Below are 14,978 nucleotides of genomic sequence, written 5' to 3'. Positions count from 1 at the left end.
CAGTAAATCAGGAAGGGGCTCTCTCATCCTATTCTTGCTCTGAAGCTAGCAAGAGGCATGAGACTTCTGCTTGCCTATGGAAAGGCTTGAACCTGTTGATGTGGAATACCTGACGGTCTACCGCAGGGACTCCCATATCAACCAGATAATAGACTTCGCCCATCTTGGAGTTGATCCTGAAGGGTCCAGTCCACTTATTTGCCAAAGCTCGAGGCTTGGTAGGCTCGATCACAAGGATCTCCTGTCCTGTAGGCCAATCCACCTGTGATACTTTAAGGTCATGCCAGTATTTGTTCAATTCCTGGCATGCCTTAAGGTTCACTGTCGCCTGACCCATCATCTGTGTCATCCTCCGTCTGAGGCCTAACACATAGTCCCCCACTTGCTTGGAAGGACCTGTAGGGGTGGCTTCCAAACCTCTGATCAAGGCAAGGGGCCCCCTCACGGGATGTCCAAAGTGTAACTCAAAGGGGCTGAAACCAACACCCTCTTCAGGTACCTCCCTGTTAGCGAACAGCAGGCATGGCAGGTGGAGATCCCATTTCCTCCTTATTGTCTCTTCCAAAGCACCTAGCATGCCGTTAAGTGTTTAATTAAATCTCTCGATCTGACCCTTGGTCCCGGGATGGTAAGAGGTGGACAACTTGTAGGTTACCCCACACTCTTTCCACATGGTTTTCATGTAACTCGACATGATGTTGGATCCTCTGTCAGAGACAACCTCCTTAGGGAATCAAACCCTGGTGAAAATGCCCAGGAGCGCCCCGGCAACCACCTTGGCAGTAACAGTCCAAAGTGGTATAGCCTCAGGATATCTGGTGGCATGAACTACCAAGACCAGGATGACCCGATGTCCACCTAAAGGGGGAGGGCCAAGGGGACCGACAATGTCGATGCCCACCCTCTCAAATGATGTGCCAACCCCTGGCAATGGCAGCAGTGGGGCAATGACACTGCCTCCCGTCTTGCCAGATAATCCGGGGCCAGTAGAAATGGGCAGAGAGCCTTTGCTTTGTCTTCCTGGTCCCAAGATGACCAGCCAATGGCACCTCATGAGCCAACTGCAGTAGGAAGGGCCTGTAAACCTGGGGTACCCCAAACCTCTTCAGGGCACCAGGTTCAGGCTTAGTGGGCTCACTAATAAGTAGCTCACCCACCCAATATATCTGCAATGTCCTAAGCACTTCTCCCTGTGCCTGTCAACTGTAGTGATAAAAAAACATGTATCCTGAGCGATTTTAATAGAAGCCATTTTAAAAGAAATCCTTTCTGCTCACTGGAGCAGGGCGTGGCTCCAGAATTACAGACCAGCATGGGATTTCATAACCGAGGGAAACTCAAGTGAACAACACCCACAGGTGATGATAACAGGGGAACATGTATGCATAATATGGTGAAGTGAACGGTTTGGTGATATGAATGAAAGATATTTTGGTGATGTGGGTGATACTATGGTGATGTGATTGTTGTACGAGTTCAGTGGAATAGATGGAATAGGACTTTTGGTGATGAAGTATAAAATAGGACTTTTGGTAAGAATGGATAGGATAGATTGGATTTCAGGTGATGTGTTGTGGAGTAAATAAGTGGGTCATGTATTGAAATTGTCATGTATTTTAGTTTTTCTACTTTTTAGAAAGGAAAGGGAAGGAAAAAGGATCCCAGCTTATAAGGACTGAGAGGTAGTACCACACAGTGTTCTTCTTATGACAATAAAAGCAATAAGTGGTATTACGTAGTGGCTCGGTATAAGGAATGGGCCTGGATCTTAGTCTTTTATATTTTCTTGTGCTGTCTTTTATGGTAAAAAAGGAAGGAAGGTGGATGAGTTGTGGTGCGTGTGTTTGTGTGTGTATGTGTGAAATCAAAGTGAAGCAAGTGTAAAAGTGGGTGGGGGAAAAAGTGGGTTGATCTGTATTATTGAAGCACGTGCAACATAGCAGTAGGGTTAAAGTGAAGCATTAAGGAGGCGCGCAACATTATGGAGGAAGAAACTCCAATAAAACACATGCATAGGGTTTTGCCACTGTATTGTGACAGAATAAATGGACAATTGATAGCAGAAACAAAGGAAGGGGGTATGTCCTGCTCCTGGCCAGAGCAGGGCTCCCATAATAGAAACATGCTAGAAAAAAATGTCCATCTTTGTAGCAGCAAAATATGACAGGACCAAGTCCCAAAAAAGAGAAGAGATTCTAGATCTCTGTAAATTAGTTGAGGATATAGGAGATCAGGAAGGTGAAAAAGAGATCCAATGTAAGGGGATATACCCCGTAACGCCTAAACCTGCAGTAGGGTATAGAAACCCAGTCAATAAGCCTCCAGAGGTAGAGCGAGTGTCAACAGAATTAGCAACTAGGAGGGCGGACTCAAGAGCTTTTGCACCTCCGTATAACCCATCCACAAGCTCTAATATGCCCATAGTATTAGTGTACCCAGAGGGTCCACAAGTAGACATTGACAATGAGCTAAGAGCATTGCAGGAAAGGTTGGTCAGGTTACAAGAACCTGAGGTATCACCAGAAGTAAGGGTACTGATGCAGAAAAACGGGTATTGGAATTCAGGAGATTTTTTGTTCAGGTTAAACCCTGGGGCAAAAAGAAATGTTTGTGTTGAAAAAGATGATGGGCAGTGTTTATGGGCAGTCCTGGGACAAGAAGTAGAACAAGCAAGGGATAATGGAGGGGAAGGGAAGATCAAGGTGGTAGAAATAATGAAGAGGCAGGGCAAGAAAGAGATCAAGGAGAGGAGGCAGTGGGAAACCCGTCCCTGCAACAAGAGGCAGTGGGGAGGGACAGACCAAGAAAGAGACCAGATTTAATTATGGTAATACAAGATCAGAAGAATACTAAAGGGGTAGAAAACAAAATAGATATGCAGATGCCTCTAACACATAAAGAAGTAGGGATAATGCAGTATGTGCCATGGCCTCAAAAGGACAAAAATAATTTGACTAAAGCTCTTCCCCAGTGTATATCCGGAGCTAGTAAATGGATCTATGAATTTGAAAAACAAACAGTAGGGGTAGCCTTAGCATTAGGAGAGTGTAAGCGTTTACTGGTCACCATAGACGGTACCAAGTTGGGGACATATGGGCAAGGGCTGGGGTAAGTCTTGCAGATAATGGACATGATGGAGCAGCCTTTGATGAGGTAAGGACAAGGGTATGGGATGCCCCGCGAAGGATGTAAGTTAGGGGTATCTGGGTACATTCTTTAATGCAGTTCACAATGGGTGATGATGAGGACCCAGTTAGGTTTATTCTTAAGTTACAGGAAATGTGGAGAGTTGAGACAGTATCATATTTCTATTTTATTGTAAAGAGGGGACTACCAAAAGAGGTCCAGAAGGCACTAGATCACATTGTGGGTATTGAAGCCAAAGGGTGGGCAGAGATACAAAGTATAATAGTGCACAATTGTAAGAGAATCAAGGAGCAGGACAGGGAGACAGTACAGAAGCGGCAAATTGACAAGGCAAAACTAGTGGAAAAGAAACTAAATACGGTTGTCATTCAAGCACCAGTGAAGGCACCGGCTCAGGGGGAAAGGACAGGAGATACTCAACAAATTGGGAATGCCACAATTGCGGCACCATGGGTGAAGGAGGACAGGGACAATGGGGTGGGGGGGACAGTACCCCAACCCACAGTGGCAGTAGGAAGGAGCACCAAGGGGAAAAGGAGGATTTCGAGGAGCAAGAGCAGGAGGCTTTGGGAGGACAGAGCCTCGGGGAGGAGGATTGGGACCATCACAGTGCTGGTGTTGCGGGAAATGGGGGCATTCTGCAAGGGAGTGCAGGTACAGGCCTGGGATGAAATTTAATTATGGGCCTTCACCTTCAGGGCAGGGATTCCAAGGGCCTCAAGGAAGGAGACAACAGCAATTTGACGAGGGGGTCAAAATCAGTTCCCTTATGGGGCAGACAGGCAAGGGCAACATGGGCAACAACTACAGCAGGGTGAGGGAACACAGTTTAACAGAATGGCAGGGGGAACAGGCGTCTCATTCCAAGGAGTTAAAATGACGGGGGCGGCCCTTTTTCATTCACCAGGACAAATACATATTCTGATTAGGACAGCCCACAGAAAGCACTTGCATGTCCAATCCTATTGATGACCACACACCCTGAAGAGGAGCCCTTGGTGGAAGAGGAAACAGGAAACAGGCAATTTATATTTATGGTAGATTCAGGTACAACTAAATCCTCCATCATGGAAGGGAACTTTCCATTATCAGGTAAAAACTCTTTACATGCAGGGATTCTTTGGGGCTATTTATACAGTTCCATAGACTGAGGAGCTGGATATAAAAGTGGGAGCGGGGTAGTACAAGCCCATTTGATATAGTCAGAGAGTTTCCCTATGAACCTGTTGGGTAGGGATCTGCTCAGTAAAATAAATATAACTATTTTTCACAGATCAAGGGATGGTGTTCCACTCCAGGGATATATGTAGCTCAAGCAATGGTAATAATGAATGCAATAGCAAGGGAGTCAGGAGCCCATGGGGTTCCTGTGGTCTTAGATATAGTTATTTATGTTATGGTATTGTCACACTCGCCTGTGTCTCTGCAGGAGCGATGGACGAGCCTCCCTTGACCCAAAGTCTTCACTTCCCCTGTTTCACCCGGAGGAATACCTGTCAAATACAAGGTGTACACTCAGACCTGAATTCACCCGATTCCCCTGGGCCCTTCCCTTCTCTTTACTGTGCTCTGATGGCCCCCTATGGGCTTACCTTGATCTTTAGTAGGGTGTGCACTCCATCCTGCATTTGCAGGGGTGTGATTCACTCATGTGATTGGTGCCAATGTCTGTAGGCTGAGTTCAGATGCCAAATGCTGTTTTATGCCTTCACAGCGAGGCCGAGAGTTCAAGAAGAGTCCTTCCCACAAGTGAACGTTGCGCGGAGAATGTTGAGTGTCCAAAATTGTCTGTATTGTCTTTGTTTGTCGGTATTTTTGTGGGTGAGTAGTGCTGCGTGTAGAAGCTAGCTGCTGGTAGGTTTGCGCAGCGCCTTCAATTAGAGCGCGCCTGGTAATGTCTCTCCCTTTCCCTTGCAGGAGAAATTATGTGGTATTAGTTCCTCGAGTCTGGGTTCAGCGCTACTGGAGACTTGGTGGTTAGGTAAGTTTGCACGGAGGCTTTTGGTAAGCATGCACCGCATAAAGAGAGAGCGCGCGTGTCCGCGTTATTGGAGCGAGCGCAATGAATAATGTCTCTTCTTTCTTACAGGGGTTTGTGCGCTCGTGCAACTGACCTGGATTCCAGCGTTGCGGGAAGATTTGCTGAGTATGCGCAGCATTACTGATGTGCGCGTGTTAACACTGTTCTTCTTTATTCTTACAGGTGCCGGTGTAGAAGTCCCCTCTTGACTGGAGATAGCTGCGGCGTGGAGTAAGAACCAGGTAAGCTGAAGCTGAATGATCCGGAGCGGGTAAGCAGAAGTAGGATGATCCGGAGCAGGTAAGCAGAGACAGGATGATCCGGAGCAGGTAAGCCGAAGCAGGATGATCCAGAGCAGGTAAGCAGAAACAGGATGATCCGGAGCAGCTAAGCAGATGCTGGCTGATCCAGAGCATGACAAGTGTGTTGCTGATACAGCTCACAGTAAGCAACACAAAGCACTGGAAGAATCTTGGGTGTGGCTTATATAGCCAGCCACACCCAAACACTAGAGAGCTCATGAGTTATCATGCACTTCCTTTTTGGCAACAGGAAGTGGTAACAGGAAGTTACTACAAACACTAGGAAGGAATGAAAGGAGGGATTTGTTATGGGTTCTTTCTGTGCCTATGCCAGGCCTGCCAAGCCTCCACCCAGCTTGCCCCAACTACCTGCCTGATACCCATGACAGTCTTCCCCCTCAGGACCCCTCCCAATGGTGTGTATGAGGGCTTTGGTTTCTCAGGATGGTCCCGATGGAATTTCCGCACCAATCGGGGGGCATGCACGTGTGTGCTGGTTTCCCATGATCTTTCCTGGGGTCCGTACCCCTTCCAGTCAATCAAATAATACAGGGTCTTTCGTACTTGTTTGGAATCTAATATGTTCTTTACTTCATATTCTGGTGCTTCTTCACCCACTTGTATGGGTGCGGGAGGTGTGGAAGTGCGGGTTCCTGGGTGTGCTGGTTTTAATAGTGACACGTGAAATACGAGATGTATACGCATATGTTGAGGTAATGTAAGTCTCATGGCTGCTGGATTAATTACTTTTTCTATTGTAGACGGGCCGATGTATCTAGGCTGAAATTTCTTGGGACACTTTAAAGCATGGGTGCACAACATATGGCCCGCGGGCCAGTTACGGCCCGCCATGCTGTTTTTCTGGCCCGCGAGGCCCAAAGACTTTCCTAATGGAGGGCGGCCCGCAAGCAGCATCGGCCGCCCTCCATTAGGAAAGTCTTTTTTTTTTTTATTATTAAAATCTTTATTTTTGTTTTTGGTAGTAAAAATTAATTTACACCTTTACAAAACATTTTCAATAAAACTTCTAAATACATATAACATCACAAAGTACCAACAAATATATACATTTAGTTCAGGTTTTTTTTTTTTAAATAATAAGGGAATTATAAGGAAAAAGGTAACACGCCGAAAGTTACATAATCGAGCATTAAATCTCCATCATTACGTTTCTTCACCAAGATCCTTAATGTACCATATAAAACAAATAATAATCAAAGCAGAGTTGTAATCAAAGGAGATTTGTATCTTCTTTTTACAACTCTACTCACATTATACATCATAACATCCTTTCATGGGATGCAACCCTGAAAGGGTCTTACATCCAAGTAGACCATTAAACACATCAGCCTTTTAGACAGAACATAACATAAATCAGCTTCAAAGTTGTGGTAGAGATGGTAAAAGCCACAATAAAGAGGGTTGCCAGGGATATTAAACAGGCACATCACAAGAGGGCCCTTTTGGTGGATACATAATACCATTTAAGCATACAAGATCGTCCTCAATAATGTTTACCAGTCGTACTGTTGCCAACATAATTGTGGTAGAGATGGTAAAAGACCACAATAAAGGGGGTTGCGAAAGATATTAAACAGGCACGTCACAAGAGGGCCCTTTTGGTGGATACATAATACCATTGAAGCATACAAGATCGTCCTCAATAATATTTACCAGTCGTACTGTTGCCAACATAATTGCGTTAGACTGGCCCCACATACAGCGCAGCCAAATAAAATTCCGTTCAGGCTGAGAGTTAGAGTCCAAGAATTTACCTAAACAGAGGAGCCTTTTTTGCTCAAAGTAAACACAGTACATGAACAAATGCTCAAGAGTTTCAGGCATCATCCGGTTGGAACAGAATCTACAATACTCCCAACTACCCCCTTCCTTGACCCCTGACCAGTTCCTAATGCGCGATCCCGTATGGATAAGATCCAAACGAAATCTCATATAGGTCCTTCTGGCGTTCTTGTCCGGAAAGCACAGGATATAGGGTAAACGAGGGGTAGAAGCGTGTCTAAATTTGGCATATGTATTGAATGAAGTATAGCCTGCAATTAGATCTGCATTGCGAGCCCAGGCATTCCTATAGTGCCTGGTTTTGGCTTTCCCTGGGGAGCTAATAAGCTCCTGATGTGACATGTTCAGGGTAGTCAGAACTTTGGACATACGTCCTTTAAATTGCAAGATAGATTGGGGGAGATCTGCTTGTAGCATTGCCCTGAAATCCTCATAAAGCGAATTTGGCGGAGGCAAAAGCATTTTGCAATATGTATTCACCATGCGCCATTCGTATTTATCCACCAGAGAGTATAGACCCAGTTCATGTAGCAAGATTGCGTTCGGCACGGATCTTGGAAGGCCCAAAACGTTTTTCCAAACGCTCCCCTGCAGTGAGTTCAAAATGGGACCCATATTCAGCAGACAAACATCTAAGCTATACAGTACGGTAGGCTCTATTTTCATAGTATAAAAATATATCAAGGGCATAAGGGAGTATCTACAGTACTTTGAGAAAATAATTCTCATTTGAGCAGCCAAAGTATTCAGCTTAGCGGTCAAAATACCACGCCATTTTGCGAGAGACATATTGTTTGAAATATGGTAACCCAAATACGTGATCTCTTCCATGGTGACTATAGGTTTGAGATTTATTGCGTACTTGATCCTTGTCGGATTCTTCCTTGTTGTAAAACTTATAATGTGTGATTTAGCCGAATTGATGGTCAGGTTATTGAGCTTACACTATTCATGAAAAATATTTAATTTATTCTGTAGCCCAAAGGGTACCTTATCAAACAATATGATGTCATCAGCAAAGGCCAACCAGTTCAAGCGTAATTTGCCGAGATAAACTGGGAATACATTTGCTCCCTCCCAAGCCTTTTCAATGTCCGCCAAACAAAGATTGAAAAGTACTGCAGCCAAGTTGCAACCCTGTTTCACACCGATTTCTGTTGGGATACTGTCGGATAATAACCCCTCTGAATTGATGCAGACCCTGTATGATGTATTTCGGTGTAAGGCTGCAATAATTGCAACTAGCTTCGATGGAATCCCGTAGGATAACATCTTCTGCCAAAGGCGGGTGCGCAAGACACTGTCAAAAGCCGCAGATAAGTCTAGAGATGCCATATAAATTGGTCCATTCTCCTTGGTCCGGGATGCTGAAAGCAAGTGTCCAAGAATCGATGCATTGAGCTGTGTGCCCATAGCTTTCCAAAAGCCAACCTGTGCTTTGGAAAGGATTCCTGCTGAAGTGACAAACTTCTCCAATTCCCACAGTACTAGGCGAGCAAATATTTTAGCCGCCTTGTCGATGAGGGCAATTGGCCTGAAGTTGGCCGGGTCATTCCGAGCTCCCTTTTTGTGAATAGGAATCACAATTGCCGTGAGCCACAAGGATGGAATATTACTCGATCGGTATACACGCTGGTAACAGGGCAATAAATATCTGGCCCAAAAGTGTGGATCATCTTTGTAAACACAGGGAGGGAGTCCATCTGGCCCAGCCGCTTTGGAGTACTTTAATTGAGTAATTGCCCAAATAATGTCACTCAGTGTCCAGGGACATTCAGTTGGAATATTCAGATGTAGTTTCTCCAACTCCGACCTTCTATGTGCAACTGGCATTGCATATTTTTCTGTAAAAAATTGTTGCCAAGCTGGTCCCGATATAATCGCAGTCATGCGCTGGTCTACCCTTCCCAATGGATTTCTTAATGCAACCCATATTTCTCTGGTGTTTCTCTTGCAAAGTTGTTCCAACATCCGTTGGTTTCTAAGGGTGTGAGCTGCGTGTCGCAACAATTTCATTTTAGACTTAAAGAGTGCTACAATAGAATTTATTTTTGATTTATATACTGAAGTATTTATAAAACCAAGACTTGCCAGTCGCAACTCACGATTTTTGCCAGCTTTCAAGAGCGCAACTTCCGCCATATATTTAGATACAGCTTTTGGTACTTGTACTCCAATGCAAGCCCTAGATAAACTCTCCAGGTGCTTTTGGATCATCAACGTGTTCATTAGGAAAGTCTTTGTTGTCTTCCGGGCCGGACAAAACACTGGCCGTCATTGGCTCAGCACACACGCACCACGTCACTCCTACGAGCCACGTAGTGCGTGTGTGCTGCACCAATGGAGTGCCAGCACTACGGCTGGCGTGGCCAGTAAGGCCTGATGCTGGAAGGCATTTCAGCCTTGCTTGCCACGCCAGCCGTAGTACGATTCCACTTACCTCGCCAGAGTTCCAGCTTACCTGCCTTCTAGCACGTCTCCGGTAAGTGGTCTATGTGTTTGTGTTTGTGTGTCGGGTCTGTTCTGCTGTATGTTTGTGTTGTGTATGTTGAGATTGGGGCGTGGGGGGCGTGTCGGATGTGTATGAATGTTTGTTTTTGAGTGTTTGTGTTGTGTATGTTGAGATGGGGGTGGGGGGGTGTCGGATGTGTATGAATGTTTGTTTTTGAGTCTTTGGGTTGTGTATGTTGAGATGGGGAGTGGGGGGGCGTGTCGGATGTGTATGAATGTTTGTTTTTGAGTGTTTGTGTTGTGTATGCTGAGATGGGGGGTGGGGGAGGGGTGTCGGATGTGTATGAATGTTTGTTTTTGAGTGTTTGAGTTGTGTATGTTGAGATGCATGTATGGGTGCATGCTTCAGAGTTTGAGTGCTGAGTTGGGGGGTTCGGGTCTGTATGGGTGCATGGTGTATGCTTGAGAGTGTGTGCTGAGTTGGGGGGTGGGGGGTTCGGGTCTGTATGGGTGCATGCTTGAGAGTGTGTGTGCTGAGTTGGGGGGTGGGGGTTCGGGTCTGTATGGGTGCATGTTTGAGAGTGTGCTTATTTGGGGGGTGGGGGGGGTTGGGTCTGTATGGGTGCATGCTTGAGAGTGTGTGTGCTGAGTTAGGGGGTGGGGGGTTCGGGTCTGTATGGGTGCATGGTGTATGCCTGAGAGTGTGTGCTGAGTTGGGGAGGTGGGGGGTTCGGGTCTGTATGGGTGCATGTTTGAGAGTGTGCTGATTTGGGGGGTGGGGGGTTTGGGTCTGTATGGGTGCATGCTTGAGAGTGTGTGTGCTGCGTTGGGGGGTGGGGGGTTCGGGTCTGTATGGGTGCAAGGTGTATGCTTGAGAGTGTGTGCTGAGTTGGGGGGGTGGGGGGTTCGGGTCTGTATGGGTGCATGTTTGAGAGTGCTGATTTGGAGGGTGGGGGCTCGGGTCTGTATGGGTGCATGTTTGAGAGTGTGTGTGCTGAGTTGGGGGGTGGGGGGTTCGGGTCTGTATGGGTGCATGGTGTATGCTTGAGAGTGTGTGTGCTGAGTTGGGGGTTGGGGGGTTTGGGTGTGCATGAATGTTTGTTTTTGTATGTTTGTGTTGTGTATGTTGAGATGCATGTATGGGTGGATGGTTCAGAGTTTGTGTGCTGAGTTGGGGGGTTTGGGTCTGTATGGGTGCATGTTTGAGAGTGTGTGTGCTGAGTTGGGGGTGGGGGGTTCGGGTCTGTATGGGTGCATGCTTGAGAGTGTGTGTGCTGAGTCGGGGGGTGGGGGGTTTGGGTCTGTATGGGTGCATGCTAGAGAATGTGTGTGCTGTGTTGGTGGAGCAGGGGGTTCGGGTCTGTGGGTGCATGCTTGAGAGTGTGTTTGGGGCATAGTGTTTGGTTTGGGGTGAGGGGGGCCATGGGGCATAGTGTTTGGTTGGGGCTGGGAGCCATGGGGCATAGTGTTTGGTTGGGGGTGAGGGACAGGGGGCATAGTGTTTGGTTGGGGGTGGGAGCCATGGGGCATAGTGTTTGGTCAGGGGTGAGGGGGCCATGGGGCATAGTGTTTGGTTGGGGTGAGGGACAGTGGGCATAGTGTTTGTTTGAGGTGTGGGGGCCATGGGGCATAGTGTTTGGTTGGGGGTGGGAGCCATGGGGCATAGTGTTTGGTTTGGGGTGAGGGGGCCTTGGGGCATAGTGTTTGGTTGGGGGTGAGGGACAGGGGGCATAGTGCTTGCTTGGGGGGTGAGGGACAGGGGGCATAGTGTTTGGTTGGGGGGTGGGACCCATGGGGCATAGTGTTTGGTTGGGGGTGAGGGGGCCATGGGACACAGTGTTTAGTTGGGGGTGAGGGGGCCATGGGGCATAGTGTTTGGTTGGGGGTGGAAGCCATGGGGCATAGTGTTTGGTTGGGGGTGACGGGCTCATGGGGCATAGTGTTTGGGGATGAGGGGGCCATGGGGCATAGTGTTTGCTTGGGGGGTGAGGGACAGGGGGCATAATGTTTGGTTGGGGGTGGGAGCCATGGGGCATAGTGTTTGGTTGTGGGTGAGGGGGCCATGGGGCATAGTGTTTGGTTGGGGGTGGGAGCCATGGGGCAGAGTGTTTGGATGGGGGTGAGGGGGCCATGGGGCATAGTGTTTGGTTGGGGGTGAGGGGGCCATGGGGCATAGTGTTTGCTTGGGGGTGAGGGACAGGGGGCATAGTGTTTGGTTGGGGGTGGGAGCCATGTGGCATAGTGTTTGGTTGGCGGTGAGGGGGCCATGGGGCATAGTGTTTGCTTGGGGGATGAGGGACAGGGGGCATAATGTTTGGTTGGGGTGGGAGCCATAGGGCATAGTGTTTGGTTGTGGGTGAGGGGGCCATGGGGCATAGTGTTTGGTTGGGGGTGGGAGCCATGGGGCAGAGTGTTTGGTTGGGGGTGAGGGGGCCATGGGGCATAGTGTTTGGTTGGGGGCGAGGGGGCCATGGGGCATAGTGTTTGCTTGGGGGTGAGGGACAGGGGGCATAGTGTTTGGTTGGGGGTTGGAGCCATGTGGCATAGTGTTTGGTTGGCGGTGAGGGGGCCATGGGGCATAGTGTTTAGTTGGGGGTGAGGGGGCCATGGGGCATAGTGTTTGGTTGGGGATGGGAGCCATGGGGCATAGTGTTTGGTTGGGGGTGAGGGGGCCATGGGGCATAGTGTTTGGTTGGGGGTGAAGGGGCCATGGGGCATAGTGTTTGGTTGGGGGTGGGAGCCATGGGGCATAGTGTTGCACTCCAAGAGTGAACTCCATAATAAAGCTAAAACAGGCACAGTTAAGAGATGTACATCCTTTGCTTTTTTGAGGAAACCTGACTCAACGAAGGCCATAATCCTCTTGGGCAACCCAAACAGCAAACTATAGCAGTCCAAAATAACGGAATGTCCAATCAAGGGTCAATAAAATATATATAATTTAATTAAAAAGATGATATACAATAACTAAATCGAATTAAATGATAACAATGGAAAATGTATAGTACAAAATGTAAGTTTGAAATGCAATAAAAATCGTTACCCCTCAAAAACATATTCTTTTTCCATGTGTTTAATACAAATTGGGGGTTGAAAAAGCCTCCTGACATGTCCCACCTACCGCCCCGCCCACTTTTACTTTTCAGCCCACTATAGCCCTCATGTAAGGTACTTTCAGCCCTCTGTCAAAATCAGTTGTGCACCCCTGCTTTAAAGCAATGTGTCTAGTTGCCAGCCAGACCGAGTCTCCCATTTGATAATCTGGGGCTTTTCGTCGATGGCGATCAGCGTTTCTTTTCTGTGTTTCTTTGGCTTTCTGTAGTTTCCTGCTGGCTTCTCTGGCTGCTTTCATGATGCTGGCATGTAGATTCTTTACTGCGGGCATTTCAATCTTTTCTGGCGGATCGTAGACTGACGTTCTGGGGTTTCGACCATATATAGTAAAGAAGGGTGTTGCTTGGATTGATGAATGTGTTGAGTTGCTGTAGGCATACTCTGCCACCCATAGAATTTCTGTCCAGCTTTGGCTTGTTTGGTGTAATAGTCAGTGCAAATACTGTTCCATGGTCTGGTTTGTGCGCTCGGTTTGGCCGTCCGTTTGAGGATGGTGACTAGAAGACAGACGGACTCTTGCCAGGGCACAACATTTTTTCCAAAAACGAGATACAAACTGGCTGCCTCTGTCAGAAACAATTATAGTAGGGAATCCATGTAACTTGACGATTCAGTCTAGAAAAACCTGTGCCAGGGTCTGAGCTGAGGTAATACCTTTTAGAGCTATGAAATGGACCATTGTGGAGAAGAGGTCCACTACTACGAGGATGATATTATCACCTGAGTTAGAAGGTAGATTAGTGACGAAGTCCATTGATACTGTGTGCCAGGGCGCTGGCGGAATGGTGATTGGCTGAAGGAGGCCGGCTGGTTTTTGCCTGGATGGTTTGTATTGTGCACACACCTCACAGGTACCTATGTAGGTGGCAATATCTTCTATGTAGGTTGGCCACTAATAAGATTTGCTTACTTTCTTCATGGTTTTGGCTATACCCGGATGGGCATCTAACAGCGAGTCGTGGTAGTCTGATATGATTGCTTGTTGCAGACCGTTAGTTGGAACGTGGAGGCGTTTTTGGTAGTATGGTAGTTTGTCTTGAATGGTGAACTGATCTCACTTCGTGTCCCAAGCCAGTAGGTCTTCTTCAGACATATTTTCTTTTATTGTTTCCTGCAGAGTATTTAACGGAGATGGGCTGATGCAGAGGCTGAAAATGTTATGGCTGGGTACGATCTCCACCGTGTTAGGGGCATTGTAGACTTCCTCTCCTGTGCCAATGCGCTATAACGCATCCGCTTTCCCGTTCTTAACTCTGGGGCAGTAGGTGATTACAAAGTCGTATTCCATTAAGGATAGGGCCCAACGGAGCTGCCTAGAGGACTGAGCTTTTGCTGAGCGTAAGTATTACAAGTTCCGATGATCTGTTGTTATTGTGATGGAGTGCTTTGCTCCTAGTAAGTAATGTCGCCATTCACAGTGCGCTTTTGATTGCTAGGAGTTCTTTCTCAGAAATTGCATAGTTTTAATTCTGCTGGGGAAAATTTCCTTGAACAAAAGGCAATGGGGTGAAGGTATCCGGTTTCACGATTTTGTTTAGACAATACGGCCCCCATGGCAATGCTTGAAGCGTCCGTTTCCACGATGTACGGTAAATCGGGCTGTGGGTGTTGCAGAATTGGGGCTGAGGTGAATTTTTTCCTTGAGAGCACGGAAAGCTTCTTCCGCCGCTGCTGTCAATTCGAACTTTCAGTGTTTGCGCAGCAATGACGTTTTTGGATGTACAATATGTGAGAATCCTGGTATGAATCGTCGATAAAAGTTTTCAAACCCTAGGAAACTCTGTACTCCCTTTACAGATGTGGGTGAGGACCAAGTGAGGATTGCCTCCACTTTTCTATTGTCCATCTTGATCCTCTGCGGTGTCAGTAAATATCCCAGAAACTCCACCTTGGTGATGTGGAACGAGCATTTTTCTAGCTTTGCGTACAGTTGGTTTTCACCCAGTTTGCGGAGCACAGCTCTCACGTGAGTTAAGTGCTCTTGGGGAGTGGTGGAGTAGATCAGAATGTCATCGATGTAGACGACTGCGCAGACATCGAGGAGTTCCCGTAACACATCATTCATAAAATGCTGGAACGCAGCCGGGGCATTGCAAAGCCCAAAGGGCATGACCTGGTATTTGTACAAGCCATAGCGGGTA

This window comes from Ambystoma mexicanum, chromosome 4p (genome assembly GCF_040938575.1).
Source record: "Ambystoma mexicanum isolate Mex_15411 chromosome 4p, UKY_AmexF1_1, whole genome shotgun sequence".
NCBI classification, from domain to species: Eukaryota; Metazoa; Chordata; class Amphibia; order Caudata; family Ambystomatidae; genus Ambystoma; species Ambystoma mexicanum.
The sequence above is the reverse complement of the archived record's forward strand: the minus strand, read 5'-3'. Positions refer to the sequence as shown.